The sequence below is a fragment of the Triticum aestivum genome, chromosome 2A, assembly GCF_018294505.1.
Source record: "Triticum aestivum cultivar Chinese Spring chromosome 2A, IWGSC CS RefSeq v2.1, whole genome shotgun sequence".
Classification (NCBI taxonomy): Eukaryota; Viridiplantae; Streptophyta; class Magnoliopsida; order Poales; family Poaceae; genus Triticum; species Triticum aestivum.
The window spans coordinates 75,868,612-75,887,241 of NC_057797.1; the positions used below are offsets into that span (position 1 = coordinate 75,868,612).

Here is an 18,630-nt window from a genome sequence, read left to right on the forward strand (position 1 = left end):
GCAGGTTTAGCGACACCGCGGCTCAGCTTTGTCAGTCAGGATTTTGAATGATGGAACGGAACATAACATACCAAGAGAGACTGCTTGAGATGGCCTAAACTGAATTCCGCCAAGAGACACTCACGTTCACAAGAGCTAGCAGAAGCACTTGATCGGTTCCTGTACAAGCATGCACTAGTACATGAGCCTGACTTGTAGTATAAAGTTGAAGATTTTTAAAACCTTCATCAAAGGATATGGAGCGCATTGCCGTTTGTTAAGGAAACGCACAAACAAACTGCGGAGTGGAATGTCACAAATTCTCCAAATCCACTACCCAAAATAGTAATAAAATGATTGTACATAGCGGCGGCGAAAGGAAAGCAGGGGAGAGGTGGCCACCTTGCAGCTTGGGCACGGACGGCGTGGGCTCATCCACGTCGTAGATGTGCCGGAGGAGGGCACGGTGAACGTCACATGGTGCCACGAAGGCACCTATGCCGGCGGGGCCGCTCACCGTCGTGACGACGACCGGTTGCCGCTCGGAGATGTGGGGCGCGATGTCTGGTGGTGGCCTTGAGTCGGAGTAGCTGGGGAAGGGAAGGGAAGGGATGCGCTTGGCACCGGATCTGGAGCGCCACCGCGAAGCAACAGGGGAGATGGTCAGATGGGACTATTACGGGAGCAAATCCTGAAATAAGAACCGTGGGCGCCCCCGCACTCTCTTAGAGCTTAGGCACTCTCGGCCGTCGGATCAATTTCTTGATCAGTTTTCGACCATTCGATCAAGTTCCTAGAAGACCTCGGCCGTCGGATCAAACCGAAAAAACTGCCGCAGTGTGTAGTGTGCCCTCCAGCGTGCCACCGCCCATTGTTTCTAGGCCCCGCCGAGGGCATTTTCATCATTTCACGTCTTAGGTCAACACTTGCCCTTTTCCGTGTCGCTGCCTCTTTCTCAATCAATGCTAGGGCTATTACGGGAGCAAATTCGTTAGAAACGAGGGTCCTTTTTGCACAGAAGCGTGCATTTCTGTGTACACATCCGTCCCATTGAATCTGTGCCATCCATCCTCAATCCAGTGGTCCAGCTTCCAATTTTCTATTTTTGCAACTAAAGGCCAGATTCTATACCAGTCGCCCGACCAATATGGCGACTTTTGACTGAGAATGTCATTTTAGCATACTAGTCATCCGGCATTCAGCATGCATAATTTGTGAAGGGTGCTCCATATTCAACCCTTCAAATAATGTGGGGGCATTGGTTTGGAGCATGCATCATCCACCATCTGCTCGAGCGGAAGGAAAGTTTTGGCTCGGACTCTTCCTCCTGCATGCAGCCCTATCAATGTCGTTGTCACCCGTGCAATTGCCGCTTCCGCCCTGACAATGTTGCAACCACGTATCCACCTGGAAAAGTGCCAACTAACACTCTTCGTCATGTTCTCCTCCCACACATAGCAAATCAGCCCTAAATTCCATCTGGAACACGCCCATTCGCTGGTATGGATCCATTACCTTCGCCATCAGCACCACATTTAACCTCTCTCCCCCATCCCCGTCGCCAACACACTCACCTCACCGCCCCCCTTCACCAGCCGCTACCCTGCCCTCTCCATCCCTGCCACCACACTCAATCTCATCGACCATGTCGATGCGGTCGCGTCCTCCTCACCAAGACCTAAGAGGTCCACACCGAGAGAGGGTTCTGGGGGAGGATGTGGGACTACTTCAAGTGGATCAAGGATGACGCGCATCGTAAGATAGAATCAGTCGTCGTCTGTGCCCGCCTACCCACTGCCCTCGAGTATTTTGAATGAATGTCGATGGCAGCCTAGGCAGAAATGGGCGCAGCGCTCACGCCAGTTTTCAAATGCACAGTATGACGACTCTGGTAGAGTTGCTCTTATATCTCGCCAGCACAACCCATAAAAAACCACCCCAGCTCTGCACCATATTTTGTGGTTTGGTCAAGCCAGGCCCACTCTGTGAGACCACAAGTGGTGGGGCGGAGAGAATAAAGGGCGGCAAAGAGGAGCCGTCAGGCGACAACCAAATCAAGATTTGCCATGGGGCAAGGTTTTGCCAATTAGGTGCACGGGGACGCGAGTCCGATTAGGTGGGTAGAGGATAGTGCCATCTTGTTTACGCTTCCTAGACTCCTAGTTGGAATACTGGTCATCACACACATCATCTTGATAAGGGGACCCAATTGGTTAAAATCCGGGCAAAGTGTTAAATTGGGTTAAACACGACACATCACAGCAATTTTGGGGTACAATGTGGCCGAAAATTTAAATAGGGCAAATACTATCACAAATACACAAACAGTGGGTAAAAAGTGAAATTCACCATCTTATTAACAGTGTCCGTTTTCAACAACAAAAGCGCGGTGTATTTTTTCAGGTGTTAATATCTGTTATTCTGAGAGAAAATACCTCACCGCTCGTAGTTGTAGGCACACATGATTCAGAGCATGAAGTTTACTTCAGTATTCAACCTGTTGTATAGGAAGTGTATTTCCTTTTCACTGCATGTGAAACACATTTCAATTTTTCGATTTTGCATTGATTTAATATACAACTATACTAAACTTCCGAAGATAAAAAAACCCTGACAAATGAACCCTACAGTCATACAGTCGGAGTGAAATAACAAAGCGTATCTCAGCTGCACCACAACTCAGGCACGGCGCATCCATAATTTATTTTCTGTTCTGGTAAAAAAGAAAAGTTTACTACTGACCACATAGATGAATTAGTTTATAGTATAGGAAGAACATCCCAACGATTTGTAGCCCATGCTACTAAAAAGGACGTCAAAAGATCCGGTGAAGCTTTGAAAGCATCATCAGTACTACATGGAGATCAAGGGTTCTTACTGCACCTTGCTAACTTCATAATGGATGGTCGATCGCCGGCCGGATTTAATATCTAGAAGACCCCTCATAAACTTCTGGACGTTTACATCCAGTCGTCCCCACATTCATCCAGTTCTTGCTAGGCGAGGTCCCTCATAAACTTCTGACCACGGAGATCGGGTAGAAATCAAAAAGTAGATGACTGTAGATTAGAACCATGTATGAAAGAACATCTTTTAATTTTACAGAATACACTTCTCATGTAACAGAATATCGATGAATACACTAAGCAGATTTTATACCCATTTATACTTATTTAGCTTTTCAGGAACAAGGCAATGTGCTCTTTACATCTCAGCAAATAGCATATGAACATATAAACCAGTAAGGAAATGCTGATATTGCAAGTAAATACGAAATGGTATAGGTATGACTCACAAGCATTCCCGCTCCGACGCACATAAATATTCTCTAGTGATATACCATTTGCCCTGAACATATGTGCCAAGGTGTGGACTCTCCCATCGTCCTTTGAACATTTGATCTTCACCATTCTAAGTTCTTTGCAAGTAAACGATCTTCCCTGTAGTTTGATACATGTTTCCAATGCCTTCCTTGTGCTGAAGTTCTTTAGCACATTAACCAAATTGTCATTAAGTGTGCGATCAGATACTAAAAAACTAAGAACAATGAAGTCAAGGATCAAGCAGCATACACCAAATATGTAATCACATATACCAATTTGAGTTGGAGAGAAAGCGTCTTTATATTAGGTGAATGCTGTAGCAAGAAAATTAATGCATCGAAATCAGCGGCCATACACCATTCACCAAGGGACAGGGTCTTCAGGTTGATAAAAGTTGGACACCTTCTCAATTCCCTAGTCAGAATCACCTTCATAATGCAGACAAAAGAGTATTCAGCAAAGAACGGTTGTAACTCGAATCAACTTCTCACAGTAAAAACTGCATATGGATGGTTTATTCAACAGAAAAAAGATATCCATCTCAAAAAAGAAGGGAAAACAACATCTATCATATAGTGATGTATTGCTAGATAGCACGTATTGGTTTCAAATCATTCATCTTTCTTTTCTAGTAACTGGAGGAACATCGGCCTTAGACACTCTTATAAAAACTGAATATATATATAGCTAATCTGTTGAAAAGATACACCGTTGCAACAAAGAGAAAAACAACAAAGTTGCAATGAGAACATAATTGATGAATAATACTCCCTCGAAGCTACAATTGATGATTAAACAAACTAGTACTACACCAGAGCAGAAGGTCAGAAATGTGCTCATTCGACACGTGTTCTATTGGAGGGAACCCGGCATTTCATTGTGAAACATGCAGGAAAAAATGTCCCATTATAACTATGGCCATGCCAAGGAAAATATAAATAGAAAATAAGAGAGGAAAAGAAGAAATCAGTAAAAGATGGTGATTGTTATACCTCTCCAGCATCAGTTAACAACTCCAAACTCGTAGTTGTGGAAAGGCTCTCGAGCATATGATGGCCACCTAGAATGTTACTATAATTTCCACCACTGATTTTTCCATAGTTACCATGTTCACTGGAAAGCTTTCCTTTACCTTTGTAGCCATACTTTGCATCATTTGCGATCTCTCTGTATTCATAGGTATTGTCATCACTATCAATATTGCTACCATAATTATAATTATCCTTGTAATGACTGTGCCCATATCTTTCTTCAGGAAAACCATATCCATATCCAAACTCGTCAAAATCACCGATGTATCCAAAATCATCATCATCACTCAAGGATGAGGCATCATGAATCGTATAGTTCTCCCTCTTATCATCATTGCCATCGTCATCAGTAGTTTCATCACAGTCATCCTTATCGCTGATGTGTTCAAATTCATTGCTCAAGAAATGGTCATCAAGTAAGATAGTGGCTGTGACTAGTGACCCAAAGTTGGTAAATGACGGAACTTGGGCATACGGTGTGATGAGGCGCAGAAGTAGGAGGTTGGGAGCTGCAATGGAGAAGAGGCTATGAGGTGCAATTGAGAAGCCCGAATTGAACTTGCACTTAAGCATGATTAAGGTCTTCAAAGAGGCGGACACAATCCCAGGGCCTGTGACCAAGCAATCCTTGAGATCCAGCTCTTCCAAGGATTTGCAACTAGCAGAAAGCTGTCGGAGGACACTGTCATCGAGCCTGGCGTACGGCAACTTCAAGATCTTGAGGTGGCACGAAACGAAGGGCACGCCGTCCAACGACGTGGCTCTCTTGTGATGCCCGGCAAGGTGAATAACCCGCGCCCTGCGCTTGAGAGCAGTCCTGATCCAGATGCTGGCATCGTCCTCATTGAAGCCAGCGTCCTCGTCGCTGGGCTGCAGGCGGAGCGTGTCCACGGGCGCCGACACGTCGCGGAGGAGGAAGAGGCGGTGCACGAAGTCGCGGAACTCCTGCGGCGGGTCGGCGTCGCGGCTCATGTAGCGCACGCGGAGGTCGATGCAGGGCGCGGACACGGGTGGCGCCACCGGCGCGCGAGCACGCAGGTGGGCACCACCTCCCACGCCTTCAGGAACGACATGATGTGGTGCAGGAGCGCATCCGGTAGGGCGCTGAGGCGGTCGACCGCAACGGCGCCGCCGGAGCCTGACGCCTGGTCGGTGCGGCGTCGCGGCCCCCGGCGTTGGGTGGTCGTCCGACGCATTTCGTCGAGCAGGTAGAGGGCCTGTGTGCAGGTCCAGGGACGCCCGGCATGAAGATTATGCAGGGAAATCCATGGAGGGATGCGCTTATGGGGAAGGGGATCAAACTTATGGAGAGATCCGACGAAATGGTGTTGAGTTCTTGCCGCTTTTGAAACGAAAACTCAAAAATTCGGGATAGAGGCGATAGTTAGGGCGTAAATCATGTCTTGTTCCAATGGGCCTTTGGCCCCGTTAGTTAGGGCGTAAACGGATTAGGTGTCAATGGGCATTGGCCTAGTTAGTTAGGGCGTAGACGGACTAGATGCAGATTGGATATTTCTCAAAAAAAATGATGCAGATTGGATATATACACTGAAAAGTTTCTAAAACAAAAGGATATACGCTCAAAAGATTCTCAGGAAAAAAAGATATATGCTAAAAAAATGCAGACTGGATATATTCTCAAAAAGAAAATAAAAATATGCAAATTAGGATGGTGCCTTCCTAATTTTGGTATTCATATTTTTCAAAGCAATTGGATGCATACACCTAACCTCTGTAGTTCTTTTTAGATCTATGTGTAGTTAGGATGTGCACATAACTTTTTTTGTGTGGAAAGTATAACTTTCATTACTTAACTGTGGTGAGGCATATTGCCCACAACACACTCGCCCACACGGGCTGGTACATCAGATTCCCACTGTAGAAAGTGGTTCGGTTCACATAGGCGACCAATATTGGCGAGCTCATGGGCCACCGTGTTCACACTACGTCTACAAACTGAAATGGAAAAAGAAGAGAACCACAACTTCAGTTGGTATTTCATGTCCTCTATAGCTGTTGCGTACGCTGATGAGTCCACCCTGCGCAAATCCAAGGCTTTCGACAGGAGTTGTGAATGTTGGGGAACGTAGCAAAAATTCAAAAAATTTCTACGTGTCACCAAGATCAATCTAGGAGATACTAGCAACGAGAGAGAGGGAGTGCATCTTCATACCCTTGAAGATCGCTAAGCGGAAGCGTTCAAGAGAACGGGGTTGATGGAGTCGTACTCGTCGTGATCCAAATCACCGATGATCCTAGCGCCGAACGGACGGCACCTCTGCGTTCAACACACGTACGGAGCGGAGACGCCTCCTCCTTCTTGATCCAGCAAGGGGGGGGGAGGAGAAGTTGATGGAGATCCAGCAGCACGACGGCGTGGTGGTGGAAGTAGCAGGATCCGGCATGGCTTCGCCAAGCACAAGCGGGAAGGAAGAGGTGTCACGGAGGGAGAGGGAGGCGCTCAGGACTTGGGTGCGGCTGCCCTCCCTCCCCCCACTATATATAGAACCCCTAGGGGGGCGCCGGCCCTAGGAGATCCAATCTCCAAGGGGAGGCGGCGGCCAAGGGGGGAACTTGCCCCCCAAGTCAGGTGGGGCGCCCCCCACCCCTAGGGTTTCCAACCCTAGGCGCAGGGGGAGGCCCATGGGGGGCGCACCAGCCCACCAGGGGCTGGTTCCCCTCCCACTTAAGCCCATGGGGCCCTCCGGGATAGGTGGGCCCACCCGGTGGACCCCCAGGACCCTTCCGGTGGTCCCGATACAATACCGATTACCCCCGAAACTTTCCCGATGGCCGAAACTGGACTTCCTATATATAAATCTTCACCTCCGGACCATTCCGGAACTCCTCGTGACGTCCGGGATCTCATCCGGGACTCCGAACAACTTTCGGGTTAACGCATAATAATATCTCTACAACCCTAGCGTCACCGAACCTTAAGTGTGTAGACCCTACGGGTTCGGGAGACACGCAGACATGACCGAGACGACTCTCCGGTCAATAACCAACAGCGGGATCTGGATAGCCATGTTGGCTCCCACATGTTCCATGATGATCTCATCGGATGAACCACGATGTCGAGGATTTAATCAATCCCGTATACAATTCGCTTTGTCTATCGGTACGATACTTGCCCGAGATTCGATCGTCGGTATCCCGATACCTCGTTCAATCTTGTTACCGGCAAGTCTCTTTACTCGTTCCGTAACACATCATCCCGTGATCAACTCCTTGGTCACATTGTGCACATTATGATGATGTCCTACCGAGTGGGCCCAGAGATACCTCTCCGTAACAAGGAGTGACAAATCCCAGTCTCGATTCGTGCCAACCCAACAGACACTTTCGGAGATACCCGCAGTGGACCTTTATAGCCACCCAGTTACGTTGTGACGTTTGGTACACCCAAAGCATTCCTACGGTATCCGGGAGTTGCACAATCTCATGGTCTAAGGAAATGATACTTGACATTAGAAAAGTTTTCACATACGAACTACACGATCTTGTGCTAGGCTTAGGATTGGGTCTTGTCCATCACATCATTCTCCTAATGATGTGATCCCGTCATCAACGACATCCAATGTCCATGGTTAGGAAACCGTAACCATCTATTGATCAACGAGTTAGTCAACTAGAGGCTTACTAGGGAAATGGTGTTGTCTATGTATCCACACATGTATCTGAGTTTCCTATCAATACAATTCTAGTATGGATAATAAACGATTATTATGAACAAGGAAATATAATAATAACTAATTTATTATTGCCTCTATGGCATATTTCCAACAGTGAATCCGTCTCGAAGTCCACTATTAGCATGCCAAGATCTGCCGCAGTGGTGATGGCTTTAGACATGGCTATCACTTCAGCAGCGAACGCATCCGCCGTATGCTCCTGTCTTCCTGCCCGTGCATGCACCAATGATCCGTCCGCCAGCCTCACAGTGACCCCCCCATCCCGCATGCTCCTGGCCCAGCACAAACGAGCCGTCCACGTTAATTTTGTAAACGTCCGGAGCCGGGGGGTACCACCTGTCTGGGGACATCTTGTCGGCTTTTTTACAGAAGATCTCGCCGAACTCAAGGACGTTGTTCCTTGTCCGTTGAGCCAGTTCCGCTGGTGAGAGTGGCATCTCCCCTTCTCTCACCTTGTTCCTATTGGCCGACCACAACCACCAAAAGGTGAGGATATGCAATCTCTTCTTTTCATCTAGCCCCCAAATATAGTCAAGCATTGCATGCACGCCCTCGATCTTCTCTAGATCATTTCTTTCCTTCTCCATGGCCAAGTCTCGCCACACCTCCTTAACAGCCTTGCACTTGGTAAATAGGTGTGCCCCATCCTCCTCTCCTTTGCTACAGAACAGGCACTTAGTATCTTCTATCGGAATGCCTCTCCAAGCGACCGTGGTACGAAGCGCCAGGGACTCGTGTTTGATCCTCCACATGAACATCTGGATATTTTTGGGACAAGGTAACCTCCAGATTCGTTTCTAGGAGTCATCGCGAGTACTGTTCAGATTTCCCGGGACCATAGAGCTCGCCCCTACTCCTCCATCCCTCCTATCTCTCTCCAACTGAATATATAGTTTATAGGCGCTCTTAACCGAATGGACCCCTTTATTGTCATACTGCCATGCCATGAAATCTTGGACACCATCTCTAAGAGGGATACGGAGGATATGTGCCACATCATCATGCCAAAAGGTGTCTCTCACAAGCTGCTCATCCCAAGAGCCTGTATATGGATCAATGAGTTCACTTACTTGCCGCAGAAGGCACTGACCACGTGGTGTGATAACTGTTCTCGACCAGGGCCGAGGTATCCAAGGGTCGGACCATATGTTAACACTTGTACCATCCCCGATCCTCCAAATGACGCCTTCTCTGACAAGTTGGACACCATGGAGCAAGCTACGCCATGCATAGGAGATGCCCGCAGCTGGTTCAGCTACTAGAAGCTGTCCATCTAGGTAGTACCAAGCTCTCAAGATCTGTGCACACAGTGATTCCGGGTGTCGGTGTCAAAACCGGCGGATCTCGGGTAGGGGGTCCCGAACTATGCGTCTAGGCGGATGGTAACAGGAGGCAGGGGACACAATGTTTTACCCAGGTTCGGGCCCTCTTGATGGAGGTAAAACCCTACGTCCTGCTTAATTAATATTGATGATATGGGTAGTACAAGAGTAGATCTACCACAAGATCAGAGAGGCTAAACCCTAGAAGCTAGCCTATGGTATGATTGTTGTTCGTCCTATGGACTAAAACCCTCCGGTTTATATAGACACCGGAGAGGGCTAGGGTTACACAGAGTCGGTTACAATGGTAGGAGATCTACATATCCGTATCGCCAAGCTTGCCTTCCACGCCAAGGAAAGTCCCTTCCGGACACGGGACGAAGTCTTCAATCTTGTATCTTCATAGTCCAGGAGTCCGGCCGAAGGTATAGTCCGGCTATCCGGACACCCCCTAATCCAGGACTCCCTCAGTAGCCCCTGAACTAGGCTTCAATGACGACGAGTCCAGCACGCAGATTGTCTTCGGCATTGCAAGGCGGGTTCCTCCTCCAAGTACTTCATAGAAGATTTTGAACACAAAGGTAGTGTCCGGCTCTGCAAAATAAGTTTCCACATATTGCCATAGAGAGAATAATATTTACACAAATCTAATCTGCTGACGTATTCCGTAGCGTGACATCACACCATGGCCAAGTCTTTATTCGAATCGTTTTACTGTTCCACTTCAGCGCGTTTGGCGAGGCGGTTTCCTTGGCACGTCTTGTCAAAGCAGAGATCGTGTCCCCTTATTCCGGGATTCTCATCAATACGGGCGTGGGTAACCCAACCGCGCCATTGATTACGGCGCTTGAGAGATAAGCGAGTTTTACCAGGCTGGTGGGGACGCATAGTCGCGTCCGCCCATATTAGGGGATAAGGATCCACCTTTTCATCCACACCTTCTTCCTCCTTTGCCTATCCATTTCCGCGCACTCGAGCTCCAGCGCCCAAGTCCGCACACCCCACCTCAACCTTCTCCTGCCATGTCCGGAGTGGGAGGCAAGTGGATGGTCTCCTCCGTCACGAAGGGACACATAAAAAAACTGAGGAAGGCCGGATACTTGTCTAATGACATTGCGCACCACTTCCTGAAGAGGGGCAGCTCATCCCCACCCCTAGGCCCCATGAGAGGGTGGTGTTCCTCCCCCATTTCCTCCGCGGACTGGGCTTCCCTCTCCACCCATTTGTCTGGGGGCTCATGTTCTACTATGGCTTGGATTTCCACGATCTGGCCCCGAACTTTGTCCTCAACATCTTGGCGTTTATCGTCGTGTGCGAGGCTTTCTTCCGCATCCGCCCCCATTTCGGCCTATGGCTCAAGACTTTCAATGTCAAGCCAAAGGTGGTGCGCGGCACCCAGGCGGAGTGCGGAGGCGCCATGGTGGGCAAGATGCCCAACGTCCTATGGCTCGAGGGCTCCTTCGTGGAGTCCCTAAAGGGGTGGCAGTCGGGGTGGTTTTACATCACCGAGCCGCGCGACCCTGAATGGGTCGCAGCCCCCGAGTTCCGATCCGGACCCCCTACGCGGCTCGCCTCCTGGAAAGAGACAGGCCTGTCGTGGGGTAAAAAAGGAGAGCTGACTGGACTCCAAACATGCGTCCAAACCCTGGTGGACAAGAAGCTCAAACTTGTCAATGTAGTCCAGGTTATGCTCATCCGCCGGATCCTCCCGTGTCAACAATGGGCTTTCAACCTGTGGGAGTTCGACCCGGCGTGGCACCAAACTCTTAGCAGGCTCTTCGACACGCCGTACGAAGATGCCTGGAAGGTGCTTTTCAAGGGCGCCGAGGCCCCCGCATCCGCTACCGAGGATCGCGGATTCAGCATGCAGCGTCACGCTCGTGCGGTAAGCTGTTTTTACCTTTTACAATGTATTAGTTTTTCATAGTTTGACTCGATGCGGGATCTAAGCTCCCTTACCTTTGACAGGATTGGCAGGAGACGTCCGGACAGATCAACTGTCCGGCTCCTTTGCCCAAAGGCCCAGCGGATGCTCGCTTGGCGAAGCTGCTGGTTCCGGCACCCTATGTGGTGCCGGAGAAGAAGGCCAAGAAGAAGGCCACGGGGACTCGAAAGAGTGCCCGATGCCAGGAGGTGTCGGATTCATCATCCAACGACTCCAAGGCGCACTTCTCCCATGAAGACAAGGAGGAGGAAGAAGAGACCTCTCCCCCTCCAGCGGGGGGAGGGAAGAAAAGGAAGGCCGCCCAACTGGGGAGGCCGAAGGGTCCAAGAAGGGGAAGACCCCTCCTCCGAACTACTCCACCAACGCCGATGACGGCGAAAAGGAGTGGCCACACAGGGCCAAGCCCCTGGCGAGATCGTAAGTATCCGGATACTAGAGTGATTCATAGTATTCCCCCATTGCACATCTTTTCCTTACGTCGAACACATTTATGCAGTCCACCCAAAGACCGGCTTGACATGTCGTCGAGCGGTTCCCTGGATTCGTTGGACGTGAATTCGCTTCTGACGGCTACCTCCCCCATCCTACGGACGACGCCGCGGTGGCGTCCCAACAGGTTCCAAGCTAGGAGGAGGTGGTCCTGGAGGCGCCGCAAGGCGACCTCCCGGACTCTAGGCGTAAAGGGGATAGAATCCCCAAGGGCTCCAAGTCCGGCCTTGAGCCGGACACCGCGCCGGAACCTTTAACGGTTCCGTACTCCGGTAGGCAGCCTCCTTCCAAGAGGAGCAAGCCTACCGAGTCGGTGACCTCCGTCCAACCGGAGGCACCGGACAATTTGCTAGAGATGCTTAATGGCGCCTCCATCGATGAGGAGCACCACACTATTATGAGTGCGGTGATCCAGAAGGTTCAGTCCGCCAAGAGCGGACTGACTGAAGCCTGTGCCAGCCTTCTAACAGGCTTTGAGGTAAGTAAAGAATATGTAAAAATATTACCGCATAGACAGTAGCCCCTGATGCTCTGTTCGGCGTTCAGAAAGAAAAGCCGAATAGAGGATCTAATAACATTCACAGGAGTCTAACATAATCAAGTCAATATGCGTATGCAGGCTTCGCTGCTGGCCTCCGCCGCACTGACTGCGGAGGTGGATACGCTGAAGCAAAACCTCGCGCGGTCCGAGAACGAGCTCGGCCATGCCAAGAGGCAACTCGAGGAGAAGGAAGGTAAGTAATACCTTGCGCAAGTATATAGAGAAGATGTGGTTGCAAAAAATGACAGGATCAACGTGCTATTATAGGGGCCACGACCGAGGTGGCAACCCTTAAGAAAGCGCTGTCCGAGGCCGAAAATAGAGTGGTCGCGGAGCGCACAAAGAGAGGGAAGCAGGAGACGTGGGTGGAGGAGGTGCAGAAAGAGCTCCAGGCTCTCGTGAAAAAACATGAGAGTTTGGAGCTTGACTCGAAGACGCAAGCATCCGAGCTTGCGGCAGCCCTCGAAAGCGCGAAGTCTGCCAAGGCCGAAGCCCAGAAAGCCCTCCAAGAAATTAGAGATATGAAGAAGATAGCAGCGGGTAAGGCATTCATTATGCAAAGCAAGCACGTGAAAGTGAATTACTTGTTACTTACCCGAGTCCGGAGCTCTCCAGGAGCATTCGCAGATTTGCCCCGTAGTGCATCTGATGCCACTGCCTACTACCGAGTCGAGGAGGGAGCTCGACGGAGAAGGTGTTCTGGTCTCAGTATGCTGAGGCCGGACACCTGGTGCCTTTGAGCGACCAGCTGAAGCAAATGGTCGAGCTCCACAAGGTGGCCGAACAGGCCAAAAAGGGCCTCATAGTTCGGCTTTGGCCTGGAGAGGCTCTGCCTGGGAGCTACTTTGGGCTGGTGAGGCGGCTGGTGGATGCCTGTCCACGGCTTGAAGTAATCAAGCGCTCCGTCTGCATCGAAGGTGTCCGTAGGGCGCTTGCCCGTGCTAAAGTGCACTGGGGCAAGATGGATGCGGAGAAGCTGGTGAAGGACGAGCCGCCTCCGGGCAAGGAGCATCGCATCCCGAAAGCGTATTATGAGGGCGTCCTGAAGGGTGCCCGCCTTATAGCGGATGAATGCTCCAAAGATGTAATTTTTGAGTAAATTTGCATTTGTGATCCTATACGCTGAAAACTTGTTCATATGCGCTAAGCAACGCTTTTGAATTTAAAATATTACCTTCTGTGCGGCCGTTTATCAAATTTGAGAGATGGCGAGTCGTCGGCTTCTGCCCCCATGCTGCGAGTGCTGGGGTGTTCGGATAAACATGAATGCTCTTTTTCCCATTCTTGGGTCCTTCGAGGGAGGCGCTCAACACAACGAACAAGGCAATTGGACTATAATGCTTGAACACTCTCACTTAGCCATAGAATTCTATAATTTTAAATTTCGGCGAAGCCCCTAGTGTTCGGAAGACCGAGTTCGGGGCGCTATCCACGCCTAGGCCGGACAAAGCCGACTCCTCGCTCTAAGCGGCATAAGTCTTTAGGGACTCGAAAACCTCTCGAACAGCGACCAGCTCTCACCTCATCATGACGATCAGTTTTAGCTTTCTCTACTGAGGTGCTTAGCCCAGCTCAACTGGGGCACAATCGCAGTAGTTCTCCTAGTGCTACCTTAGCCGATATAACGGAACGTAAGGTATCAAAACATAGGAGCTGGGCAAACCCAACTATTGACCCAAGACATGATTCGGAGCCGATGCATATAATGCTATAAGTTCGAGGTGCTGCACTTGTGAAAGTGTTCGGACTTCTCACACCGTATTGTGGGGTACTTAAGCCCCTGGCGTATTGGCCGTACCAAAGTGTACGGGTGCAACATGTCATTAATGAACATATATTCGTAAAAAGGAGTAATGCAATAATAGACGGAAGCTATGCATTGTTTATTTACAAAAGCTGCGATCAAAGCAGAACGATGCCAATACTACAATAAGCAAAAGATGGGACTATTTAACATGTCCTTTCCAGGGGCAAGCTGCGGAATGTTATGTGAAACAGGTATACTGCTCGTTATAGAGACCACCTTAGAGTTCCATAGTGCGGCGTAGTTTTCTGCTTCCCTGATTGTATCGTTTGTGCGGCAATTGTACTGCCGGACAAGCCTTTCGAAGAATGGAGTCCTGAAAATAAGAGAAAATTTAAGAAATCGGCAGCCCCTAGTGCGGTTTAAGCCGCGTTTCGGGCATGCCGTGATGGTGCCCCTCCCCCTGTGCCCATGGTATTTCCAGAGCGTAGTTATGTACGTGCAACACTGGTTTCGCAAGTTCGCGAGGGCTGGGGTTGGGGCCGCATTGCTACGCTTGCTCGGAACGTGCCAGGCGGTCTTGTTGTAGGTTACTCCGGGCACGCTTGACGGTGTCCAGACGTTTAATGGCCGGACTGGAGAATTGCCTTGAGAGGCTGCTTTGTACTTCCATTGCGATAGCCGCCGTATGCTCCTCCGTTCGGAGAGAGCGTTCGGTGTTTTCATTGACCGTGATGACGCCTCGAGGGCCTGGCATCTTGAGCTTGAGGTATGTGTAGTGCGGCACCGTATTGAACTTGGCAAATGCGGTTCGCCCGAGAAGTGCGTGATAGCCACTGCGAAACGGGACTATGTCAAAGATTAACTCCTCGCTTCGGAAATTATCCGGAGATCCGAAGACCACTTCAAGTGTAACTGAGCCTGTACAATTGGCCTCTACACCTGGTATGACGCCTTGAAAGGTCGTTTTAGTGGGTTTAATCCTCGAGGGATCGATGCCCATTTTCCACACTGTATCCTGGTAAAGCAGGTTCAGGCTGCTGCCGCCGTCCATAAGGACTCTAGTGAGGTGAAATCCGTCAATAATTGGGTCTAGAACCAATGCGGCGAACCCGCCATGACGGATGCTAGTGGGGTGGTCCCTTCGATCAAAAGTGATCGGGCAGGAAGACCATGGGTTGAACTTTGGGGCGACTGGCTCCATCACGTATACGTCCCTTAGCGCACGCTTCCGCTCCCTCTTGGGGACGTGGGTTGCGTATATCATGTTTACCGTCCGCACTTGTGGGGGAAAACCTTTCTGTCCACTGTTGTTCGGCGGGCGGGGCTCCTCCTCGTCATCGCTATGCAGCCCCTTGTCTCTGCTTTCGGCATTTAACTTGCCTGCCTGCTTGAACACCCAACAATCCCTGTTGGTGTGATTGGCTGGTTTTTTGGGGGTGCCATGTATCTGGCATGAGCGGTCGAGTATTCGGTCCAAACTGGACGGGCCCGGAGTATTTCTTTTGAATGGCTTTTTCCGCTGACCGGGTTTAGAGCCTCTGAATCCGGCATTAATTGCCGTATCCTCAGCATTGTCTCCGTTAATGCGGCGCTTTTGCTTGTTGCGACGCGACCTGCCACTGCTGTCCTTGGTATCCAAATTACCAGGGCTCTTGGTCATGTTATTGCTGCGAGCTAGCCAGCTGTCTTCTCCGGCACAAAAGCGGGTCATAAGTGTTGTGAGGGATGCCATGGATTTTGGCTTTTCCTGTCCTAGGTGCCGTGCAAGCCACTCATCACGGATGTTATGCTTGAAGGCTTCTAGGGCCTTTGCATCCGGACAGTCGACGATTTGATTTTTCTTGGTTAGGAACCATGTCCAGAATTGTCTGGCCGATTCCTCTGACTGCTGAATTATGTGGCTAAGGTCATCGGCGTTTGGTGATCGCACATAAGTTCCCTGGAAATTGTCGAGGAATGCGGCTTCCAGGTCCTCCCAACAACCAATTGATTCTGCTGGCAAGCGGTTAAGCCAATGCCGAGCTGGTCCTTTAAGCTTGAGTGGGAGGTATCTGATGGCGTGTAGGTCATCACCGCGGGCCATGTGGATATGAAGGAGAGAGTCCTGGATCCATAACGCAGGATCTGTTGTGCCATCATATGATTCGATGTTCACGGGTTTGAAACCCTCAGGGATTTGATGATCCATTACTTCATCTGTGAAGCATAGTGGGTGTGCGGCGCCTCTGTATTGGGCTATATCACGACGCAGCTAAAACGAGTTTTGTCTACTGTGTTCGGCCCGGCCGGATTGATTGTATTCGGAGTGACGATTACCGTCTCGTGCCGTGGGGCGCCCACGCGATCCGTAGATCGATCTTGTTTGCCTTGCCTTGTCCTCCAATATATCTCGCAGGTCTGGCGCATTTTCCCGTGTCTTGGTATATTTTGAGCGGCGGCGGGGTGCGGTTTGAGTTGAGGGCCGAGAGGCTTCTCTGTCGCGGCCACGGGGTGGCCGATCGGCCGCATCATGCGCTGGTGATGTAGGTTTAGGTGCTTCCTCCTCTAGTCGGGGTAGCAACCTGCGCTTTGGGTAGATCTTGGAGGGGCGTTTGAGTTCATAATCTTCGGCCGCAAGGACTTCAGTCCATCTGTCGGCTAGCAAATCTTGATCAGCTCTAAGCTGTTGCAATTTTTTCTTGAGGCTGCTCGCCGTGGCCATAAGCCTGCGTTTGAAACGCTCTTGTTCGACGGGATCCTCCGACATGACAAATTCGTCGTCGTCGAGGCTTGCCTTGTCTTCGGAGAGAGGCATATAATTATCGTCCTCGACCTCTCTGTCTGCCGCTCTCTCATGAGGGCTGGCTTCTCCATCCTCCTGTGTTGAATCTTGCTGGAGGTGGTTGTCTTCGGCACTGTCCGGGGTGTTATTATCTCTCGTGCCGGAATCACCATTTTTGCTTTGGCAGGATTTAGAGCGGCGCCGCTGACTCCGGCGCTTAGGCTGCTTCTTGGAGGGGTCATCCTCCGCTGTTCCATCGCCATTGCCTTCTTTTGGGGTGTCCACCATGTATATATCATATGACAAGGTGGCTTTCCAGTGCCCTATAGGTGCTGGTTCTTGATCGTCTCCTGCATCGGCGTCCACTACCGTCGATGTCTTCAGAGTCGAAGTCGAGCATGTCGGTTAAATCATCGACAGTGGCTACGAAGTGGGTGGTGGGTGGGCTTTGAATTTCTTCATCATCCGCATCCCAACCTTGCTGACCATAGTTCGGCCAGCGCTCTCCTGATAAAGAGAGAGACTTTAGTGAATTCAGAATATCGCCGAAGGGGGAGTGCTGAAAGATGTCCGCGGCGGTGAACTCCATGATCGGCGCCCAATCGGGTTCGATCAGTAGGGGCACAAAGCGCTCGGAGTCTGGAGAGGAGTCCGGCTCCTTGGAGTCACGGGCTTCGCAAAGAATAGGGCTGGTGTTCGGCTCGACCGCCGTAGAGATTGCAGCCCCCGAGGCGATGTCCAACCACCCATCCTTGATTGGCGCAGTTGGCTCCGAATTAAGGGTCGGAGCTGATGCGGGTGCGGCCTCCAGGGCACTGTTCGGTGGCAGAGCTAGATCATGCCCATCGTGACAGTGCGGCGCGATCAGCTGCGGCTCGAATCCATTGAAGATCAAGTCTCCGCGGAGGTCCGCTGTGTAGTTTAAACTTCCAAATCTGACCTGACGGCCAGGGGCTTAGCTTTCGATCTGCTCCAGATGGCCAAGCGAATTGGCCCGCAGTGCAAAGCCGCCAAATACGAAGATCTGTCCGGGGAGAAAAGTCTCACTCTGGATCGCATCGTCGTTGATGATCGGAGGAGCCATCAGGCCTAAAAGTGACGACATAGAGGAACTCTCAATGAAAGCACCAATGTCGGTGTCAAAAACGGCGGATCTCGGGTAGGGGGTCCCGAATTGTGCGTCTAGGCGGATGGTAACAGGAGGCAGGAGACACGATGTTTTACCCAGGTTCGGTCCCTCTTGATGGAGGTAAAACCCTACGTCCTGCTTGATTAATATTGATGATATGGGTAGTACAAGAGTAGATCTACCACGAGATCAGAGAGGCTAAACCCTAGAAGCTAGCCTATGGTATGATTGTTGTTCGTCCTATGGACTAAAAACCTCCGGTTTATATAGACACCGGAGAGGGCTAGGGTTACACAGAGTCGGTTACAATGGTAGGAGATCTACATATCCATATCGCCAAGCTTGCCTTCCACGCCAAGGAAAGTCCCTTCCGGACACGGGACGAAGTCTTCAATCTTGTATCTTGATAGTCCAGGAGTCCGGCTGAAGGTATAGTCCGGCTATCCGGACACCCCCTAATCGAGGACTCCCTCACCGGGTGTTGGATTAGCCTCCATACCTGACGGGACAGCATGGCGACATTGAACACGTGCATATCTCTAAAACCGAGCCCTCCTTGTGTCTTTGGCATCGTCAGTTTATTCCAACCTATCCAGTGGGCCGTGTGTTCCTTATCTTGCTGACTCCACCAATAGTTCCCAATCAGTGAGCTAAGATCCTCACAGAAA

The 18,630-nt window shown here is 50.4% G+C and overlaps 1 pseudogene; it reads right to left on the bottom strand.

Annotated features, from left to right (window-relative positions):
• Positions 1–2,831: 2,831 nt before the first annotated feature.
• On the bottom strand, positions 2,832–5,623 carry LOC123184800 (uncharacterized; annotated as a pseudogene).
• Positions 5,624–18,630: the final 13,007 nt, after the last annotated feature.